This window comes from Hypanus sabinus, chromosome 8 (genome assembly GCF_030144855.1).
Source record: "Hypanus sabinus isolate sHypSab1 chromosome 8, sHypSab1.hap1, whole genome shotgun sequence".
In the NCBI taxonomy this organism is placed as follows: Eukaryota; Metazoa; Chordata; class Chondrichthyes; order Myliobatiformes; family Dasyatidae; genus Hypanus; species Hypanus sabinus.
In genome coordinates, this window is record NC_082713.1 from 126,989,705 (window position 1) to 127,013,640 (window position 23,936).

General features: G+C 44.2%; 1 protein-coding gene across 3 annotated transcripts in view; it reads left to right on the top strand.

Moving 5' to 3' along the window:
- The window catches only part of hipk2 (homeodomain interacting protein kinase 2), a 245,956-nt gene that overhangs the window by 155,028 nt on the left and 66,992 nt on the right, over positions 1–23,936 (top strand). The gene's annotated exons all lie outside the window — the stretch shown is intronic.

Genomic DNA, 23,936 nt, shown 5'->3' on the forward strand with positions numbered 1-23,936 from the left:
CTCCCAACACATGCGTGCCTTAACACAGAAGCACAAATGCACAAATACACAAAGTTGCATAGAATCATACACAGACATGCCGGGCACACACGCAGACCACACTCAAACACATGCACAAACACACAAATGCACAAATAAAACACACCAGCACAAGCACACAAAAACATACACATGCGCATATACAAACCCCATTTCCAGAAAAGTAGGGATATTTTCCAAAATGCAATAAAAACAAAAATCTGTAATATGCTAATTCACGTGAACATTTACTTAACTGACAAAAATACAAAGAAAAGATTTTCAATAGTTTTACTGACATTAAGCAGGCTAATTGTTAGCAGGTGAGGTATCATGACTGGGTATAAAAGTAGCATCCATCAAAGGCTCAGTCTTTGCAAGCAAGGATGGGTCGTGGCTCACCCCTTTGTGCCCAAATTCGTGAGAGAATTGTTAGTCAGTTCAAAAGGAACATTTCCCAACGCAAGATTGCAGAGAATTTAGGTCTTTCAAATCTACAGTACATAATATTGTGAAAAGATCCAGAGAATTCAGAGACATCTCAGTGCATAAAGGGCAAGGTCGGAAACCACTGTTGAATGTGCACGATCTTTGAGCCCTCAGGCGGCACTGCCTAAGAAACTCATGTTACTGTGACAATTATAGCCACCTGGGCTTGGGAGTACTTCGGAAAACCATTGTCACTTAACACAGTCCGTCGCTGCATCCAGAAATACAACTTGAAACTGTATTACACAGGAGGAAGCCATGCATCAACTCTATGCAGAAACACCGGTGAGTTCTCTGGGCCTGAGCTCATCTCAGATGGACCGAAAGACTGGAACCGTGTGCTGTGGTCAGATCAGTCCACATTTCAGCTAGTTTTCGGAAAAAACGGACGTCGAGTTCTCCGTGCCAGAAATGAAATTATCATCCTGATTGTTATCAGCGAAAGGTGCAAAAGCCAGCATCTGTGATGGTATGGGGGTGCATCAGTGCCCACGGCATGGGTGAGTTGCATGTATGTAAAGGTACCATTGACTCTGAGGCATATATAAGGAATTTAAAGAGACATATGTTGCCATCAAAGTGACGTCTCTTCCCGGGACGTCCATGCTTATTTCAGCAGGACAATGCCAGACCACATTCTGCACGGGTTACAATAGCGCGGTTTTGTAGACACAGTGCGTGTGCTTGACTGGCCTGCTGCCAGTCCAGATCTATCTCCTATTGAAAATGTATGGCGCGTCATGAAGAGGAGAATCAGACATTGGAGACCACGGACTGTTGAGCAGCTGAAGTCTTGTATCAAGCAAGAATGGACAAAATTTCCAATTGCAAATCTACTACAATTAGTATCCTCAGTTCCAAAACGATTAAGAAGTGTTATTAAAAGGAAAGGTGATGTAACACAATGGTAAACATGCCTCTGTCCCAACTTTTGTTAAGTGTGTTGCAGCCGTCAAATTCTAAGTTGGTCAGTTACTTAATACAATTAAGTTGGTCAGTAAAACTATTGAAAATCTTTTCTTCGTACTTTTGTCAGTTAAATAAAGATTCACGTGAATTAACGTATCACAGATTTTTGTTTTTATTGCATTTTGGAAAATATCCCAACTTTTCTGGAAATGGGGTTTGTAGATGCGCACAAATAAACACACAAATCCACGTGCACAAGCACACACATATCTACACATTGCCAGCAATTTACTATGAGGGATTAGCCTACCAGCCCGTGTGTCTTTGGAAGTGGCAGGAAGCTGGAGCACTTGGAGGTAACCCAGGCAGAGCATGCAGACTCCGCACAGACAGCACCCGCCTTTGCTGGAGCTGTGGGGCAGTGGCTGAGCTTGGGATGGGTGTTACCCCAGAGGGAATTAATCCTGGTGAAGATTCTGAACAGGAGCAATTGTCTGTCCAGAAGGTGGGCTCATTACAGAGGTGAACGGGATGTTGCGGTTCAGAGAGGCAGAGATTTGAATGGAGTAGACAAGCAAACATTGGATAGCGCACACGTCGATGAGGGTCTCACCAGTGCGTGGGTTGTATCACATACAGTAAAGCAGGGTCGGGGGAAGAATATTCTGGAAGTGGAAGGTAGTGGCCTTGAGGGGGATTCAATCTACATCCTCATCAGAAAATCCTCAATGAACAGTGGTTTCAAATGCTCGGTCAAAGTTACCAACATCACAGCAAATTCAGACAGCTACAGGTTAGTCTGCATCTGTGTGTCTCTCGCCTGCGTGGCAGGATCCGGGGTGTGAGAGGCCGTCGGCGGACAAATCAATGTGCTGGGTTTGAAATTGGGGCCAAGATACAAGTGGCTGTTCCAGACGTGCCATTGTGCTGGGGCCCAGGGTAAGGTGGGCCAGTGAGAATGGGAATTAGACGCAGCAGAGTCTGTCACACAGCTCTCTCACACACTGAGCTCTCTGCACTGCCTTATTGTATTGTACTACCTCAGTGCACTGTCACAGAATCATAGAGTCGTAGAAAAGTACAGCACAGAAACGTGCCCTTTGGCCCGTCTAACCTATGCTGAACCAGCGGCCCACTCCCATCGACCTGCACCGGACCATAGCCCTCCACGTACCTATCCAATGATGCCTCAAACATTGAAATCGAGCTCGCATGGACCACTTGCGCTGGCAGCTCTCACAAGCCTCTGAGTGAAGAGGTTGTGGTGAATTGGCCAGCATGAGTGACATACAAGCTTCTCATTGTACTTGTGATTTAAAAAAAACATTTTACAAATTTACCTACAGTGGCCCATCCCACCCTGAGGCCCAGCAACACTGGCCCGTTGATCCTGCTTTCCCTTCACCCTGCCCCCAACACACAGGCCCGGGATGTGACAGGCCACTGTGACACGATCTATACGGACAGTGTGCAAGACAAGCTTTTCACTGTGCCAACAATAAACCAACTCCAGTTCCAGTGTGAATAAGCCGGTGGTGTCCGGGGGTGATTGGGAGAGGTACTTTCATTGCACCTCTTGTCAGTGCAGGTAAAGTAAATGTCAAACGGGCAGAGGGTAAACGTGCTAAATAATATTTCCAAAAACAATTGCTTCTTTGCACAATTTGTGCATGATTTAATGTGTCTCCAAGAAGTGAGTGTGCTGCCTTGCTTACCCTGGGGAAATCCATAAATGATAGGATTGCTGAAATGTGTTTGCTAGGTAACGGCATAATTAAAGCTATGAAAAATGAGCCCAAGATGGAATCTGACCTTTCTCAGCCTTCTGTTTTCACTTATCTCTACTAATTATGTTGCGGTGATAGATGGCCCACTGGTCTGAAAGAGAGCTTTCACGGTCTTGCCACACCACCTCCTCCTCACGGCTACACCGCATCATCAGGGAAACGGAGACCTAATTTGATGTGGGCAAAACGTGACATCAGGGGCTGCCATGGTAACCCATTAGTGATCACTCTTTTCTGCATCCAGCCTTAAGGCCTCCCTTTGTGTAGTAGTAGAGGAAACGCCTGCCTTCTCCGAGGTTCGACACCTTGTTGAAGGGGAGAGGCCTGCGAGTTCCTGAGATCCCGAGACTGATGCTGTCTGGAGTTTAGCCATGTAGCGCGTACCTCCTGATAGGGTCACCCATGGCGGTAAGGTCAAGGGGGAGGTTCCAGACAAAGAGCAATCCCAACAAGACCTAAAGTGTGGAGCTGCCGGAGGACATGACACATCGCAACAGCAGGGAAGGCGGAGGAAGTCTGCGGCAGTGACAGATTTCCAGGCATCTTGCATTCCACGTCACTGGATCCTGACCCCCGATCTGTCAAAGACCGTGTGGTGGCTGCCCGTGCATCAGCCTCCCATCATGTCACGTGCAAGCGTTCTCCCTTGAAAGAATCCATCCCACCGTCCTGGATCAAGTCCTGTGACAATCAGCAAAAGGCAAAGGGGGTAGGCCTGGATCAGTCTCCACAGCAGGGGTACCCAACTATTTTTATGCCCTGTATCACGGCTATTAAGCAAAGGGTCTGTGGACCCGAGGTTGGAGCCCCCACTCTACAGTCACCTGAACTGCCAATAATAGACAACTCCCTTAGAGAACATCATACTCAACTCGAATGATCACACTATGACTGTGTCAGTCTGCAGGACTCTGCATGGAGTGCAAACTGTGTGCCATTTCCAGCTTCAGGGAGTCTGGGGCAATAAATTTGAGCATGCACTGAGACGAGTACTGAGCTCGATATGACTGACTGAAATTGCAGGTTTTCCTCAGATTAGGAAACATTGTCTTCTGTACAATGCACACATAGACTTCCTGACTGGGAGACCTCTGTAAGTCCAGATCAGGAGCAGCATCTCCAACACCATCACACTGAGCACAGGGGCTCCCCAGGGTTGCGTGCTCAGTCCACTGCTGTTCACTGTACTGACCCATGATTGTGCTGCAACACACAGCTCGAACCACATCATCAAGTTCACTGATGACACCACCGTGGTGGATCTCATCAGCAAGAATGACGAGTCAGCTTACAGAGAGGAGGTGCAGCGGCTAACGGACTGGTGCAGAGTCAACAAACTGTCTCTGAATGTGAACAAAACAAAAGAGATGGTTGTTAACTTCAGGAGGACACGGAGCAACCACTCCCCACTGAATATCAACGGCTCCTCAGTAGGGATCATTAAGAGCACCAAATTTCTTGGTGTTCACCTGGCAGAGAATCTCACCTGGTCCCTCAACACCAGCTTCATAGCAAAGAAAGCCCAACAGCATCTCTACTTTCTGCGAAGGCTGAGGAAAGTCCATCTCCCACCCCCCATCCTCATCACATTCTACAGGGGTTGTATTGAGAGCATCCTGAGCAGCTGCATCACTGCCTGGTTCGGAAATTGCACCATCTCAGATCGCAAGACGCTGCAGTGGATAGTGAGGTCAGCTGAGAAGATCATCAGGGTCTCTTTTCCCACCATCACAGACATTTACACTACATACTACATCTGCAAAGCAAACAGCATTATGAAAGACCCCACACATCCCTCATACAATCTCTTCTCCCTCCTGCCATCTGGGAAAAGGCTCTGAAGCATTCACGACTAGACTATGTAAAAGTTTCTTCCCCCAAGCTATCAGACTCCTCAATACCCAGAGCCTGGTCTGACACCTTGCCCTATTGTCCTGTTTATTATTTATTGTAATGCCTGCACTGTTTTTGTGCACTTTACATGGTCCTGTGTAGGTCTGTAGTCTAGTATAGCTTTCTCCGTGTTGTTTTTTTACATAATTCAGTTGAGTTTTTGTACTGTGTCATGTAACACCATGGTCCTGAAAAACGTTGTCTCATTTTTACTATGCACTTTACCAGCAGTTATGGTCGAAATGACAATAAAAATGACTTGACTTGATAGGAACAAGCCTTTCAGTTTCCAATGTGATGGATCTTCCAGGGTCAGGCATCTTCTGCTGGGTGGGACCTCAATCAGGGATGCACTTCTGACTTACAAATTGTTTGGGTTCTGCATAGCTTGCCTGGAGAGTACCCTGCTGTAACCTGGGTTAGCCCTGCAAGGGTGAATTATTGTCTGGAGCTAGAAAGTTTACTCATTTATACACTCAGCTGCCAGTTTGTTAGGTACCCCTCTATTTAATAAAGTGGCCACTGAATGTACGTTTGTGGTCTTCTACTGCTGTAGACCATCCATTTCAAGGTTCAATGTGTTGGGTGTTTAGAGATGCTCTTCTGCAAACCACTGTTAATAAAATAACATGGCCAGTTTAGTTACTGTTGCCTTCCTGTCAACTTGAACCCAGTCTGGCCATGCTCCTCTGACTTCTCGCATTAACTAGATGTTTTCACCCACAGAACTGCTCACTGGATGTTTAATTTTGTTTCTCATATGATTCTCTGTAAACCGTAGAGATGGGTGTGCGTGAAAGTCTAAGGAGATCGGCAATTTCTGTGGTACTGAAACCATCCCGTCAGCCACCAACAATTCATTCTACGATCAGAGTCACGTAGGTCACATTTCTTCCCCACTCTGATGTTTGGTCTGAACAGCAGCTGAACGTGTTGGCATGCTTTTATGCATTGATTAGATATTTGCATTAACGAACAGGTGTAGAGTTGTACCTAATTAAGTGTCCACTGAGTGTAAATGATGAAATAACCTAGGTTGAGAGTTATTTTGGCAATGAAATGCGTAAGGTCCATGAGGTTGTGATGTACAGCTCTCTCCATGCCAGCAATTCCCTATTGTACAGCCCTCGGTACAATCAAATCCCTCATGTACAGCTCCTTCCACAAGGCCCCGTCCTTACGTCAGCCCTAGGGCACTGCTCTGGAGTTGAAGACAAAATCCATAAAGCACGCTTTCTCACAGACGTAACTAGGTAGGAGCTCTATAATGCACTTCCCCTGAATGCAAGCTCCCTAATGTAGTGTCATATGGATATAAGCTCCCTTGTGTCCTGTTCTCTTGATACTAGTTCTCTTAACATAGAGCTCCCTTGATATGCTTCCTAATGTATCTGTGTTATAGAGCTCCCCTGATACAAGTTCCCTAATGTACAACTTTCTCACACAAACTATTTCGGTATGCTTTGATGCAAAGTCCCAGAATGCACTGCTGGCTGAGTACGAGCCAGGTTTCCTCAGAGTGACGGCTCTGTTGTAGCTCACTCTGATATGCGGCCAGCCTTTCCTTTTGAGTGGCAGGAGAGCTGAGTGAGACTAGAACTAAAGGCCATGGGTCAAGGGTGAAAGGTAGAATGTTTAAGGGGAACACGAGAGGGAGCTTTTTCCCTCAGGGTGGCGCACGTGTTGAATGCAGTTCGATTTCAACATTTAAGAGAAGTTTGGGTCATTGTACAGAAGGCATTGGTCCAGGTGCAGGTAGATGGGCCTGGGCAGGATAATAGTTCAGTAAGGACTAAATGGTCCAGAGGGCCTGTTTCTATGCTGTGGCATCCCATGACTCTAAAGTGCTTATTGCAAAATGCAGGTGCCAAGATTTAAAACTGTGGTGAGGTCTGTTCTGATTTGTGTGGGCATATCTGGGCAGCTTTCCCCATTGTTGGGTGTTCTTTTGGGATGGCTGCCCCCAAGATGTAGCTCAGTCCTAGGATATGTTTCAGACAGTCCAGGCCAGGAGTTTGGCCCCATAGCCTATGCTGCACCCAGTGGTGGCATCTGGAGGCATACAACTGGCTCAATGCTAGCTTCTCCGATGAAGAGAAACCTCACGGAAGCACAAGGTATCTGCAAGGGTTTTAGCCTTATCTTTTGTTCTCATGAGCTGTCCTCCATTGACAGTGATCATGGGGTGGTTCATGAAGCTTCTGTACACTAGTCGAAACTCCCTCAGTGCAAGCTCCCTAGTGTGGGGCTCTCTAGTCTTCAGCTTCCTCCTGTCCTACTCCCTTGATATTAGCTCATGTAACACAGAGCTCCCTGAATATGCTTCGCGTGTTACCTTCCTATCATCATGCTGTTTAATTCTTCGTCTTTCATGGCAGGACTTTGCAGGCTACAAGGCTTAATCTTTGACCTTACCTGCACTAGCCCAGTCTTTTTGCAGCCATTCCCTTCAGGATTTGGCCAACGCAAGCGCTGCTGTCACAGGGCTACCGGAGCTAATGCAAACCCTGGGTGAAGCTATCGAGAGCAGACAGTGGTCGATCACTGGAATGCTCAGCCAGAAAGGATGGTGGAATCAGAACCAGTGACTACATTTATGTGACAGTTAGACAGACAACTAAATAAGCAAGGCACGGTCAGATACGGACCTAACGCAGGCAAATAGGATCGATGTAGATGGGCCAAGAGGTTGGCATGCATTTGATGGGCTGAAGGGCCAGTTTCTGCACACTGATGCTCCATGACACTCCGAAAGGTGACCTACTTTAGCAGAAGAAATTGAAGAGTATCTCTCAAATGGTGAGAGACTAAAAGGGAAGCCTGGTGCTGAGGACACCTGGTGTACATGAATCACTGAAAATGCCTAGGTGCAGCACGCAGTTAGGAAGGCAAAGCACATGTTGGCCTTCATTGCAGATGGACATGAATACAGGATGAAGTCATTGTGGGCCTGGACTGCTGCCTGCAGGTCTAGTTCCCTACCTAAATAAGGATGTGCCTGTGGATGACTGTTCAACAGGCTGACTCCACAGATACCCAATGGGCTGAGGAGACCAAGAGACAATCTTGATTTAGAATCATAGAAAAATACTCAATTGAAAAATAGATTTTTATGTAGCTTGAAAGATAAGAGGCTGGGATGGCATTACTCTTGATTGGGGTGCTAAAACTGGGGGTTATTCAGCACTGAAATGTGCAGACTGTGGGAAAACTTTGGGATTCTCCATTCAACTGGCAGCTCTGACTGGCTACATTCAAAGCAGCTTTAAGGACACAGGTTCAGTTCAGTCCTGAGGTGATGTCTGTGTGGAGTTTGACCATAAGACATAGGAGCAGGTTAAGGTCAAATAGTCCATTGAGTCTGCTCCACCATTCCATCATGGCTGATTTATTATCCATCTTGAATGTTTGCATACTCTCTCTGTGACCTTGTGGGTGACACAGTATCTTGCTACATCCAAAAATGCGCAGTCTGACAGAGAAATTCATCCAACTGAACTGAAGAACTGATAGGAAGGTGAGAAGGTGGACATTTGGTGGTGGGGGAGGTGGGATTGTTCAGTGAACTGTTCAGTGTCTGGGCTGAATGGACTCCTTTATAGGAAAATATGAATTAATTTGAAATTAATTTATTATCTTATGAAATGGTGGAGTAGGTATGAGAGAGCAAGTGACCAATGTTTGTTCCCGTTTCTGATATTCTTGTGCGTTCCTTGTTACTGGGTTAGGGTTCTTTGAACTATGCAACAACCTTGTGGGAGTACATTCATTCAGAGACTGCAGGAGCGGAAGAAGACAGCTCAGGTTGCGTTAGCTGGTCTAAAGGGCATGGCCATACCCTGGCAGTGATGAATAAAGCATTTATAGCTGGGCCATTGGCATCCCCTTTTTTTTGTGCATTAAGGCTCAGAGAAGTCATGAGGATCCATGAAAATTATGTTTCATTTAGTGATGTTTAATTAGAGAAACATCCAGCAAATTTAACTCTGTTCCCTTCTGACATGTGTTCCATGTAAAATTCACTTTGTAAACAATGAGACAGAAGTTTTGTTTCACGCACTTTTTTAAAATTACCATCCTTCTGTGCACTGTGGTTCAGCCCTCATGACTTGCTCTCCAGCAAAATGGTGAAACTGATTCCAGCCTCTTCTCCCTGAAACAACGGACAGAAACACGTCACCTGAGAAATCACAGTGCCTTTCACATCCAGTTTAGCCTTGGGCTCTGTAATCGGTGACAGGTCATTGAAACAACAATTGAAGCACAAGAGATTCTGCGGATGCTGGAAATCTAGAACAAACACGCACATGAGCGCATGCACACACGCAAAATGCTAGCTGATCTCAACAAGTTGAGCAGCATCTAGGGAAGGTAATGAACAGTCGATGGTACAGGCTCAGACCCTACATGAAGACTGGAAGGAAGAACCATGGAGAGAAGGGAAGGAAGTGGGAAACAAAAAGGAGGTAATAGTCGGGTGAGGAGAAGAGAAAGGGTTACAGGGTAACCAGAATGAGGAATGGAGAAAAAAGAAATTACCAGAAGATGGAGAAATTTGGCCTTATCATGGCAGTAGAGGAGGTCATGGACAGACACGTTCGAATGGGAATTAGCAGTTGAATTAAACTGGGTAGCCATTGGGAGATCCTGCATTTAGCAGTGGACAGAGCAAAGATGCTTAGCAAATCTATTTTAACAATTAATCAATCTATTAATCATTTAATCTACCTCGGTGAAGCTGGTTGAGAGATCAGAGGTAAATGGTCCGTGGCAGCACACTCCTTTCAGGACAGGTTAGGACTCTGGGATTTTCCTTTTGTCCACTTGTAGAGCACAGGGCTTTGTTTTAACCTGTCAACCTTGCAATGCTCCATCAGTCTCCACTAGGGAGTTGATTTGGTGCCTGGAGCAGTTTTGAACCTGCAAACTCCTGATCTGAAGATGTCAGTGCACAGAAACCATGGTGATTCCACAAACAGTGTCAGAGTTAATTATTTTTCTGTTTTGGAAACTGGAAATGTTATTGAACGGGCGGAACATGATGTCATGGTGTTACCTCTGCTAGTTACAATAAATACTACAGTGCTAAACTTTTTTTCAGTGCGGCTGGCACTTATTGACACTTAATCTAGTGTCACCAAAAGACATGACGGGTTTGGACAAATGGGAGACTTATTAACAATATATACAGTGGCATGCAAAAGTTTGGGCACCCCTGGTCAAAATTTTTGTTACTTTGAAAAGCTAAGCGAGTAAAAGATGATTTGATTTCCAAAAGGCATAGAATTAAAGATGACACATTTCTTTAATATTTTAAGCAAGATTACTTTTTTATTTCCATCTTTTACAGTTTCAAAATAACAAAAAAGGAAAAGGAACCAAAGCAAAAGTTTGGGCACCCTGCATGGTCAGTACTTAGTAACACCCCCTTTGGCAAGTATCACACATTGTAAACACTTTCTGTAGCCAGCTCAGAGACTTTCAATTCTTGTTTTGGGGGATTTTCACCCATTCTTCCTTGCAAAAGGCTTCTAGTTCTGTGAGATTCTTGGGCCATCTTGCATGCCCTGCTCTTTTGAAGTCTATCCACAGATTTTCGATGATGTTTAGGTTGGGGGACTGTGAGGGCCATGGCAAAACCTTCAGCTTGTACCTCTTGAGGTAGTCTATTGTTGATTTTGAGGTGTGTTTAGGATCATTATCCTGTTGTAGAAGCCATCCTCTTTTCACCTTCATCTTTTTTACAGACGGTATGATGTTTGCTTCCAGAATTTGCTGGTATTTAATTGAATTCATTCTTCCCTCTGCCAGTGAAATGCTCCCCGTGCCACTGGCTGCAACCCAAGCCAAAATTATGATTGATCCACCCCCGTGCTTAACAATTGGAGAGGTGTTCTTTTCATGAAATCCTGTACCCTTTTTTCTCCAAACATACCTTTGCTCATTGTGGCCAAACAGTTCTATTTTAACTTCAGCAGTTCACAGGACTTGTTTCCAAAATGCATCAGGCTTGTTTAGATGTTCCTTTGCAAACTTCTGACACTAAATTTTGTGGTGAGGACGCAGGTAAGGTTTTCTACTGATGACTCTTCTGTGAAGGTCATTTTGGTGTAGGTGTCGCTGGACAGAAGAACAGTGCACCACCACTCTAGAGTCTGCTAAATCTTCCTGGAGGTCTTTTGCAGTTAAACGGGGGTTTTGATTTGCCTTTCTCGCAATCCTACGAGCTGTTCTCGGAACGTTTTCTTGGTCTTCCAGACCTCAACTTGACCTGCACCATTCCTGTTAACTGCCATTTCTTAATTACATTACGAATTGAGGAAACGGCTACCTGAAAACACTTTGCTATATATTTATAGCTTTCTCCTGCTTTGTGTGCATCATTTATTTTAATGTTCAGTGTGCTAGGCAGCTGTTTAAAGGAGCCCATGACTGCTGATTGTTTGGACAAGGTTTGAGGTGTCAGGGTATTTATAAAGCTTTGAAATTTGCATCATCTGGCCTTTCCTAACAACAACTATGAACAAGCTAATTAATGTCTGCGACCTTGTAAAAGTTATCTAAGAGCTTAAATATCTTGGGGTGCCCAAACTTTTGCATGGTGCTCCATTCCTTTTTTTCCACTCTAAAATCGTACAAAACAAAAAATAATACACTAATTTAGCTTAAAATGTTGAAAATAATGTGTCATCTTTAACTTTATGACTTTTAGAGATCAGTTCATCTTCTACTCACTGAACTATTCACAGTAACAGAAATTTTGACCAGGGGTGCCCAGGCTTTTGCATGCCACTGTACAGTCGGCCCTCCTTATCTGTAAGTTCCGCATCTGCGAATTCAACCAACCACGAATCAAGAAAACCCAGAAGTGCTCATCCAGCCCTTGTTGTTTGAGCATGTACAGACTTTTTTTCTTGTCATTATTCCCTAAACATTGCAGTATAACAACTATAAGTAATCTAGAGATTATTTAAAGAATACTGGAGGATGTGCGTGGGTTATCGTGGATCGGGATAGAAAAAATCGGATATTCTCTTACTAAGTATGTCGGAACAGGTACATCCAGTATTATTTGACATTAGTTAGTCAAATGTTTGTCTTAGAATATAGTATATATTTTTTTCCTTTCTATGCATATAAAACACTTAAGAACGTATGTTTCAGCGCCGGGCTCCAGTTCGATCCAGTGACAGACCGCTTTTGAGCGCGCTCTTCATCTGGCCGGGTTGATGTGGAGGATCAAAAACCCAAAACCCAATAATTAAATCACTGTGTTGCTTAGTAATAATTGTAGCTTTCATCAGGGCAGGACCTTTCTCACTTTATCCTTTAGAATTGTTCCGATCATTGACCAACATAGCCTAACAATTTTACAATGACCAATGGCGTTTCGCCGATTTCCGATGGCTTTATTATTTCCACTTTATTTTCAATCGTGATCGTGACTATTTTCGTGAACAGAAACACTGCGGATTCAGAGCTCTGGCGCCGGGTCCTAATGTCCACCACACTGAGACAAGTTAAATAAGGTCTGGGGTTCTGCTGGGTCCTAAGGTCCACCGGATTGAGACAGGTTGAATAAGGGACTTGACCATCCATGTTTTTTGCTAACCGCGAGGGGTCCCAGAACCAATCCCTCGCAGATAAGGAGGGCCGACTGTATACCTGTTTTTATCTTCTCTTTCTTGCTCCATCTTTTTTTCTTTCCTGTACTTTTCTCTCTTCAGTGTTTCTCATAGTTTCACTCATGGAGAGAAGGGAAAATTGACAGTGGGTTATTGTTATCCCAGCATACGTAGCACCAGTGAGAAACCTCTAAAAAAGATGAGGACAAAGTCATGTTTTGCAGCCAAGGTTCGATATTTGATCACAGCATCAGGTTCAGACACTCTTGGATTATAATGCGTTGATGATCCTTGTCATGGATGGGAGGAAGGTCATGAATCTGGCAAGGACAGGATTAGACTGCTGCTGCAGTAATTCCTTCCAGCCCATGTAATTCAGCCTTGATGCTGGAAGCCTGGTGACACGTGGGCTGCTCCCAGCATAACCTTCGGACTGTATGAAGCAAAACCACGCCTCTCAATGCATGTTTTGATGTACATGTGACATGTAAAGCAAGCCCTTAAATTTTTATTGCTGGCCTTTCAGGGATGCTCACGAAGGTATCTCTGTCCCTTCGCAACTAATTCTCCATCCTCTTTAGATGTGGGTCCTAACCCTCCAAGCTGTTGTGGAGGTAACTGCTGGCAGCTTGATTCATGTCCCCACCTAATGGTAGTCTCACATATTGCACTGCTAACAAATTTAGCTGATCACTAGCGTCACCACACACGTCCGTGTAAATGCAGTCAGAATGACATGATAAGACATCTCTCACTGTGGAGAAGACATAGCAAATTAAAAGTGCCACTGTCAGATTTCATTTAGAAATTTGAAATCCTGCAAGGGAGGTTAACATATTTGTCTGTGATGAGTTTCCATAACAGGATATTTTTATCTGAAGGACAGTTCTGATCGGATTAGGTCTCTGGTGATCTAACAAAGCACAGAAGAGCCTGTTTATTTACGCTTTTAGCAGGTTGGTGGAAAACTAGCAGCAGGTTCATGCTGGAGTTTGGAATTCAATTGTTTTGCTTTGCTCTTGGTGCTTGCAGTGCCTGCTCTGTGCCTCAGACACTCGGTCCCCTAATGTAGGCTGACATTCCAGTGCAGTGCTGCACTGTCGGGGATAGAGTCCTGATGAAAAGGGGTCTAGCTGAGGCTCCCTTTATCCTTGCGTGGATAAGTCCACACACACACACACACCACCCTCTGTACAAGTTCTTTACAAAGAGTGCACTGCCAGAGGTGATGGTAGATACATGTGCATTAGGAACACTTAAGATGGGTGATGGCAAAATGGAGAGCTATGTAGAAGGGAAGGGTCACATTGATCTTAGAGTAGTTTAAAAAGTCGGCACAACATTGTGGGCTGAAGGGTGGTCCTTATCTTTAATAGAGGTTCTTCACTGTATGCTGTACTGGAATGGTTTATGTTCCATGGACACTTTTTGAAGATGGAGTTTTGTTTAATTACTTAGTGTTTATCTCTCAACCAGACCAGAAGAAAAGTGTTATTTGCTTGCTGTTTGTGGCTGGGCTGTGTGCACAGGTAATTGTTTGCTGCTGCTGGCAAGTTTAAGCATTTCTATCAGCGGTAGCGAGGCAGTGTCTGTTTTACCAGTACTGGAAGATGCATGTGTCCGCTGGAGATGAGGGTCAGGTCCAATAGCTAAGCCTGTTGAGCAATCTCAGCTCCCAGATAAGCACAAGATTCTTGTTTTCAAATCATCGCTTGGCTTCTGCCTAGTCTCTGTTAGCTCCTGAGTCTGTACTAAGATCTTCACCCCCCTGCTCCATTGAAGATTTCAAAGCTGGGGGAAATCTAGGACCAGAGTGCACAGCCTCAGAATAGAAAGAATGTCCCTTTACAATAGAGATGAGGAATTTCTTCAGCCAGAGGGTGGTGAATCTATGGAATTCATTGCCATAGATGGCTGTTGAAGCCAGATTATTGGGTATATTTGAAGTAGAGGTTGATAGGTTCTTGATTAGTAAGGGCGTCAAAGGGTACACGGGGAAGACAGGAGAATGGGGTTGACGGGGATAATAAAGCAGCCATAATGGAAAGGCAGAGCAGACTTGATTGGTCTGAATACCCTAATTCTGCTCCTGTGTGTAATGGCTCCCAGATTCCCAGCCACCTCAATGCTCAAAGTCTTTGGTTCTGGAATTCTTTTACTAAATATTTGCTTTTCATTTCCTTCTTTGGGAAGTTCTAATCTATCACCTCTTCCGGTAGCAATCGCTCAACCACTCACTTATCTCCTCTCTTTTAATATAGCTAACATATTGTCAGTAATACTGTAGCAAAGCTCTGTAGGATGTTGAGGATGCTGGCACTGCAGAGAAAAGCTGCTGCTTCACGGACAGCTTGCTCTTGCCTCGGGGAACTTCTCATGCTTGTCCCGACCAGCTTAGATGTGCAATAACTTTCAGTGACTGGCTTTGACTGCCTCAATACAATACACAAACTATTTTGAACACAGGTGAAACATTGTTTGCAGCAACTTTGTGCTGTCAGATCCTGGTGCCCTCATGGTGTTCAGTTCATTCCACTTAATGTCACTTGGGAATTAACTGGAAAGGTAAATCAACCTTGAACAATCTGCTGAAGCTTTCTCAAGAAATAGTGCATGGTGGATCGAGGGGAACTGGTTGATATGCTATATTTAGAATTCCAGGAGATTTGATAAGGTACCACATCAAAGGTCATTGGGCTTCCAGGAAACAGAGGGTCAGTGGAAGGTGATCTTTTCTGATTGACATTATGTAGAATGGAAACAGACCCTTCAGCCCATCTTTCCCATGTCAGCCAAGGGGGCCATCTAAGCTAAAACCATTTGCCTGGTGTTTGACCCATATCACTCTAAATTTTTCCTATGCATGTACTTATCTAAATGTCTTTTTAAGTTGTTATTACACCCGCCTCAACTTCTCCCTCCATCTTGGTAGAATTTTATTATTTTCAGCTGATCTGATTGCAACCTGAACTCTGTTTTCCAGCCTCGCTCAGTTTTCAACTCCTTTGCTTTTCAAATGAATGTCTGAACTGCCTTGAATAACCTAAAAATTGTGGCATCTACCACTAGAGGAAGAGAACTCCCAAGATTCACAGTCGTCTGACAGAAACGTTTCCTGATCTGCATCGTAAATGAGCACCCCCTTATTTTTATACTGTGACTCCGAGTTCCAGATTCCCCCAAAGAGAAAACATCTTTACCACATCCACCTTGTGGAAAGCTGGGGAAGACATTGCACTCAGCAGATACATGCGGACGAAATGTGTTCAAGAGGGAGATGTACTACACGAGAGCGAGATCTGCTGTGCCACAGTGAGGAAGCTTCAGTTGTGAAAGGAGGGGCTGAATGTCCTACTGAACCACCACTTGCTCTTGCCCACACTGTATGAGAATATGTGGATCCCGGTTCGGCCTCCACCAATAGACAACGCCTTAGGAGAACTTCTTACTCGACCCTTGTGATCTCACTAGTACTACCATGTGGAGACCATTGGGGATTTCAATCGGTTCATGCAAGGAAGCCCACCAACATCCCAGAGTTGAAGCAATTTTGTAAGGAGGAATGGCCTAACATTCCTTCAAGCTGATGTGCTGGACAATTACCGGAGACGTTTGGTTGAAGTTATTGCTGTACAAAGGGGGACACACCAGTTACTGAAAGCAAAGGTTCACATACTTTTTCCAACAAATGCATGTAATACTGGATCATTTTTCGCAATAAATAAATGAACAAGAATAATATTTTTGTGTTATTTATTTAATTGGGCTCTCTTTATCTACTCTTAGGACATGAGAAGATCTGATTACAGTTTAGGTCATATTTATGCAGAAATAGAGAAAATTCCACAGGGTTCACAAACCTTCCAGCACTGCTGTACACTAAGCGTTGTTGCAGGAAGGCAGCGTCCATCGTCAGCAACACCTACCACTCAGGACGTGCTCACTCCTTGCTGCTGTCATCGGGAAGAAGGTGTAGGAGCCACAGGACGTGCCCACAGTCCTTGCCAGAAGAATACAGAACACAACAAGCGACACCAGCAAAACAAACCTCTTACCTCCTTTCCATCACCTACACACTCAGATAGTCCTGCAACTCCAGGAAAGGCCTTTAGGCTTCGATCTTCGGTATCGAGCCCCAGACTGGCCACCAGACTGACATTCAGGCTTCGATCTTCGGTATCGAGCCCCAGACTGGCCGTCGTCCCAGGTGTTGCTTTATTGATTGCACTCCTCATGACTTGAAACACCAGTTCTGATTTGACGAGTTTTCATTTGCTTCCCCCTCCCCACCCCACCCCACCTTATGGGATTACTTACCTCTGTCCAGAGGGAGCTGATATGGCTACGTAGCTGAGTACAATAAGCTTAATCCAGTTTAGATTTGACTCAAAGTAGTATCCAATAGTTCTTGTAGGATCTTCTGCTCAAGGGCGTGGATTCATTGCTACTAGCGCAAGCACGTATATGTACAGGGACAGTGCAAACCCTGCTTGCAGCAGCGTTATAGGCACATAACATCAGATCACCAGCATTCACAAGAAAAACATAAATTATACACAACTTTTATGAGAAAGAACGCAATTAGAACAATAACAGATCAAATCCAAAGTGATGGAAATGATTGCTTTCAGAAATGCTTCCAACACACTCTTGTATTTTCCTTCTTTCAGCCTGAGTTGAGGAACACAATGGGGCCAGACTGGGCCCAGGGTCTGCTTGGCTGTTGTATGATAAGATGCTGGAAGGTGCACCACCACAGATCAATCGATAAGACTTGGACCATCCTGCTACTGGTTCTCAGCCTTTGGTTGTAGTCCCAATACCTTCTTAGACTCTAAACAACAACCTGTTGTTCACCTGCAATGTTCAGTGCATATTCAACTCCAAGCTGTGATAAACACAAGAGATTCTCTCCTCTCCCTCCTTCTCTCTTTTTCTGTTCCCCATTCTAATTACCCTCTCACCCACGGAAGATGTCCAGGCAGGCAGCACCTCTTTAAAGAACGGAATCCAGGTCCTGGGATCCTAGGAAGGTTTAAAGAGATTTGGAATCCAGCAGGAACCTTTCACTAAAGCTCTTTTCAGACGTGGTATACGTAGTTTGCCCTCTCCATGTCCTTAGTTGTCGCTTGTTCTTAAAACAATGCTGAGCATTTTACCAGTTCTTTGCCTGTGGCCACTCAACCATCCAGCCTGGACTGCCCAGCAAAGGTCACTCAAATGCAACCAGCAGAGGTTGGTCTTCTGATTAACCGTTTCACTGCCAGTCATGGCCTGGACTGCAAAAAAATCCGGAGTTCATGGAATTACTAAGAACGTCCTAGTGTGTTCCAAAGGCTTCGCGGTACTTAATGTTTGTGCTCCTGTTGAAAGGGCAGTCACTTAATCCTTTAAATGGATGGTCATGCATTTTCAATAATAGGAATATATTTGAAGCAGATTTAACCGCACATTTTTCAAAGATTAATGTAAAGCTATTTCAAAGTACATATGTTACCATGAGATTCATTTTCTTGCAGGCATTTACAGGAAAAAATAAGAACAATAGAATTTTAACCAAAAAAAACTGTCCATCAAGACTGACAACCAACCAGTGGTAAATGAAGACAGGCTATGCAAATAAAAATAATGATGAGAACAAAAGTTATGATGAGTTCTTGAAAGTGAGCCCGAGGTTGTAAAATCAGTTCAGGGTAGTGGTGAATGAAGTAATCCACACTGGTTTAGGAGCCTGATAGTTGTACTGTATGTTAATGACTGTTCCCGGGCACGGTAATGTGAGGCCCAAGGCTTCTTTACCTCGAGCATTTTATTTCCTCCCTTTTTTGGCTACTTCAGGCACTCCATAAATCTGCAGTGTGAGGCTTCTGATACAGAAAACTTTAAAAAATATTAGTCCTCCCCTCCCCAGCCCCCTCTGCATAGCAGCCAATGACCACGCTGTAACCTATCACCAGAGATGAACAGAGCCTTCTTCAGTCATTCACGTACTATGTTCAGCTAACTATTGTGTTGAGGAACAGAAGCAATGCTTGCCTTCTTCTAAATCTCTACTCCCAGCTCATTTCCTATTTCCTTTAAACTTTGGTTGCACGTGATATATCCAGTCACAAGAGCAGGAATTCCTCAAAAATGCCCAGAAATCACCTTTCACAGCTGTCATCACAGTTTCTTTCCATTTCTCCACCCATTATATCTGCCCATCTCCCTCACACTCCTCCCACTGGATCCCCTCCTCCCCAGGTACTTTCCTGTCGGCCCACCCCACCTCCCTTATTTGGTTCAGTGCTCCACCTTTGTTTCCTGCTAGACTTCATCATCTGCAGTCCTTTGTCACTTCAAATGGTAGATTCTGAGTCAAGTTCTCCTACATGAAACACAAAATGCAGTACGTAGTTGTGAAGCGGAATGGGATTATGCCCTTTATTGCAGAGGAATTGGAGCTCAAAAGTAGCCAAGTCTCATTGTTCTCCAGGGCCTTGGTGAAGTCTCACCCGGCGTACTGTACACAGTTTTAGTCTCCTTATTTACGAAAGGATATATTGGCATTGGAAGCAGTCCAAAAGGGATTCAGTAACATCTGGCTTAAGAGAATTGTCTTATTGCAAAAAGTGAAAAAAGTTAGATTTATATTGGAGTTGAGAAGAATGAGATCCAATCTTATTAAAACGTCTGAGTTTCATAAAAGGCGTGGTGACAAAGTAAACATTGTGGTATTTCTACTCAGGGGAGTGTCTGGAATGATGAGACTTAGTTATAGGATTGTGGACTTGTCATTTATAACTGAGATACCTGGCAATTTCTTCTTACAGAGGGTGTTACGTCTCTGGGGTTCTGCAGCCTGGAGGCTGGATTGCTGAGTGTACATATAAAATGGATAGGTAATTTTTTTAAAGATTGGGGAATGAAAGGCTCTGTGGAACTGACACAGAGAAGCCTGGGATAAATCAGTTGTGATTGTGTTGAGGTGCCAGGAAGCCTACTCTTGCTCCTTTTCCTTGTATAGTTCTGAAATAACCACTCTTCCTCGCCTGTGCTGTTTCTTTTATTTCCCAGTTTTTCTCCTGGCCGTAAAAAACACCAGTACATTGGGAACACAAGAGATTTTGCAGATGCTAGAAATCCAGAGTAACAGATACAAAATGATGAGAGAACTCAACAGGTCAGGCAGCATCTATGGAAAGGAATAAAGGGTTGTTGTTTCGGGTCCTGATGAAGGGTCTTGGCCCAAAATGTCAACTCATTGTTGCTGTCCATGGAAAATGTTGCTTGGCCTGCTGAGTTCTCCCAGCATTTGCGATGTATCACACTGATATATTGGAAGCATTGATCAATCAACATGAATTGAATCTGGCTAACCTGTTCATATTTTGTTACAGGCTGCTGGTTATTCTTCTTTGTATCATAAAATTACCTCAAATGAGAGCCTTCATTAAATCAGACCTACAAGCTGTGTCCCAACTCTGTTTAAAATGCATATTAATTTAGGAGTTATCATTTTCTGGGGTTGAGCTGCTGCATTCTAGCCTCAGGTGAGGAGAGCAAACTGGAATCGCTTCCGAGTAATTGCACTTTGATCCCAAAGGAGGCATCATGGAGATTACTTGGAAATGATCCTGTAATTCCAAGTTCCTGATGGAACCACACAGTGAATGCAGAGAATTATTTTAGGAGTCAAAGCCACAGGGCAACTTTAAAGCCAGCAGATACTTATGTGCATTAGTGAATCAGGAGGTACTGTTAACTTGGAGAGGAAACGGTAGCAGGTGATGTTTCTGTAAAGGACAATGGCCAGTCAAATTGATTCGGGAAATTGCGTGCAGTAGTTCCTCTGATCAGGTTTTGGCTGCCTTGACAGTGCTGGCTTTTGATGGAATTGCTCATTAGGTTCTTGACTGTCAACAACTGATTTCACCTTGATTGGCACTGATTTTCATCCCAGGGATTTCTCCTCTGCATGCAACAAGACTTAGATGCACAGACATGGGCCAATCGGGCAATTGATATTCATGCACCGTTAGTGCCAATCAATTAAAGACCATTTCCAATCAGTTAATAATATCACTTCAATTTTCAAAGTAAGTTTATTATCAAAGTATTTGTTTGTCACCATATATTACCCTGAGATTAATTTTCTTGCAGGTATTCACAGTAGATCAAACAAAAATCAAATCGATGAAAAACTATACTAAAACAGACCAACAACCAATGGTCAAACTAAGACCCATGTACAAATACAAAAATGCAAATAGTTATAATAATAAATACATAAACAAACAATGCTGAAAACATGAATAGTAGAGTTCTTGAAAGTGAGTTCATTGATGGTGAAATCAGTTCAGTGTTGAAGTGAGTGAAGTTATCCACACTGGTCCAGGAGCCTGATAGTTGAAGGGTAGTAACTGTTCCTGAACTTGCTGTTGTGGAACCCAAGGCTCCTGTATCTCCTTCCCAATGGCAATGTTGAAAAGAGAGCATGGCCTGGATGGTGGTTCTTGATGACAGATGCTGCTTTCTTGTGGCAGTTCTGCCATCTGGAGGATGCCAGTGGACCACGCATCTAACTCCTATGGCTACAGATCAAGTCAGCACTGGGTCTCTTGTGGTGAAAGGCTCACCTCTTATCATCCCAAAGCTTTGCCAACACCCGCAGGGCAGGTCGGGCATGTAGTGGGTTATAGTTCACCTGCCTGGATGAGAGTAGCTCCACCAACAATCAAGAAACTCAGCACCATTCAGGACAAAACAGCCTGCTTGATCAGCACTTGAGTTAGTCATTTCCTCCGCCCCTCCGGTACAGCAACTGCCCTGCTAAGTTCACCATCTATGCCTGTGGCTTCCACCATGTGAAGGAAAAGGGAAGGCAGAGGAGGATATCAGCGCTTCCTGTGTCTGAATAGCAGAATTCCCTCCAGAGTAGCACTTTCGCCAGAAAAACAGCATCGGTTCATAGCTGGCTTACCGTCACCTCCTCAAGAGTAGTTCACGATAGTTTGTAAAATGAGATGGACTCAGAGTCTGAAATTCTGTACAGTACTGCCTTAGAGGTGAAGCTTGAAACTCATTTCTTTGACAGAATTCTGTACGCCTGTCATATGGTTTAATAAACACCAATTAGAAATTTGAATTATAGCCTTTTTATTGCTGAAACATGACCATTTTAGTTAGAGGCTGTCAGTGTGCCCCATGATCACACGGTTAATGGGAAAGACCTGAATTATGGAACCATAAGGTTATTATTGATCTAATTAATAAAAAGGGGTGCAGGAAATAATCAGGTTACATAGAACATAGAATAGTACAGCACAGTACAGGCCCTTCAGCCCACAATGTTGTGCCAACCCTCAAACCCTGCCTCCCATATAACCCCCCACCTTAATTTCCTCCATATACCTGTCTAGTAGTCTCTTAAACTTCACTAGTGTATCTGCACCACTGCCTCAGGCAGTGCATTCCACGCACCAACCACTCTCTGAGTGAAAAACCTTCCTCGAATATCCCCCTTGAACTTCCCTCCCCTTACCTTAAAGCCATGTCCTCTTGTACTGAGCAGTGGCACCCTGGGGAAGAGGCGCTGGCTGTCCACTCTGTCTATTCCTCTTAATATCTTGTACACCTCTATCATGTCTCCTCTCATCCTCATTCTCTCCAAAGAGTAAAGCCCTAGCTCCTAGATTAGTTGGATTTCTCTGGTTAAGTTGGGTGAGGCATGCATTGAGTTCATGGTTTCACCAGTCCAGTTCCCTTTAATAGCTGTTTGTTGGACTGTGTTCTGCTACTTGCTTATTGGAAATAGACAGCGGGGGAGTCTGGGGGAGAAAGGTATTGGAGGGGTAGGGCTGATGATTATCTTACTGCCAGCAACACATTGTGAACAATAGACACAGTCCTGGTGTAGGGGCACTGTTTTGTTTACCGAATGCAGGGAAATGTTACAAGATTTTAGGACTGTCCCACTGTTAGGACAGTGTCCTGAACATTACCTAATCTTAGTTGGCTCATTGATGCAGTACACACCAAGTCATGGGTCAATATTTGGATCTCCAAGCAAGGCAGGCAACATCTACGGAAAGGAATAAAGTGTTGATGTTTCAAGCTGAGGTCCTTCATCAGGACACAGTAACTAAGTGATCAATCAGGAGTTCCTCCAGCATTTTGTGTTAGTTCCAATGGATTTCCAGCATCTACCGAATCTTTTGTGTTTAGATCAACAAACTTCTCACTGCCTCTACATCTATTTTATACAACCCTATGTATTTTTTTAATATAATAAAATGTTTCTATTGAAAGAAAGAATAACGACGTGTAGTTATAACCTTCCTATAACAACTGCAGTATGTCTCAAAGCATTTTAAAGCTCTGTTGAGTTACAGTGATTGTAAAAATGTTTTCCACCTGTCTTATCTATCTACATTCCTATCCGTCAATCTGCCTGTGTCTCAGTCCATGTTTCTCTCCATCCTCGCTTGTTGTCCAGGTTTTATCCTTACTTGCTCAGCTGTCTGTTACATGTGCCGTGGCAGGCTGTTTAGCTACGTTCATTTCTGGATGCTTTCATTGTGCTCAACCTGCTGCTGGTGGGGAACGTGCTTTAGGCTGCTGGAGGAGTTAGTGTCTGTCCCAGATTTCAGAGGAAGGAAGTGCTTTAAACAGAGGCCTGGGATTCCTGATTCCTGCCCTGTGTTCTTGGTTACTCCGGCAGTAATGATGGTGGGGAAGGCATTATACCTACCCATAGATTTACAAAGTTGTTGCAGGATGAGAGGAGCTGAGTTATGAAGGTAGGTTGGTCAGTCTGGAACATTGGAGAAAGAAATGTTACATGCCTTATAGAAATGTTTAAAATTATGACACGCATAAATCAGATGGATGGTAAGTCATTTACCCAGGCTCAGGAGCCTTCAAAAGTAGGGGTCATAGGTTGAGCGTGAGAGGGGAAAGATTTGAATGAGACACATAGTGGGTGGTGAGCGTCTGGAATGAACTCACAGAGGAAGTGGTTGAAGCGGGTACAATAGTATTATTTAAGAAGTACTTTGGGGAGGTGCATGGAGAGAGGAGGCTCAGAGGGATATGACGGAATGCAGGAAGATGGGACCAGCTGTGTGGGTGCCACGGTTGCTATGGACTGTTTAGGTTGGAGGGCCTGTATCCATGCTGTGTTGCTTTATGTCTATGACTCAATGGTACCTAAATGCAGCAGGTAGAGAAACAC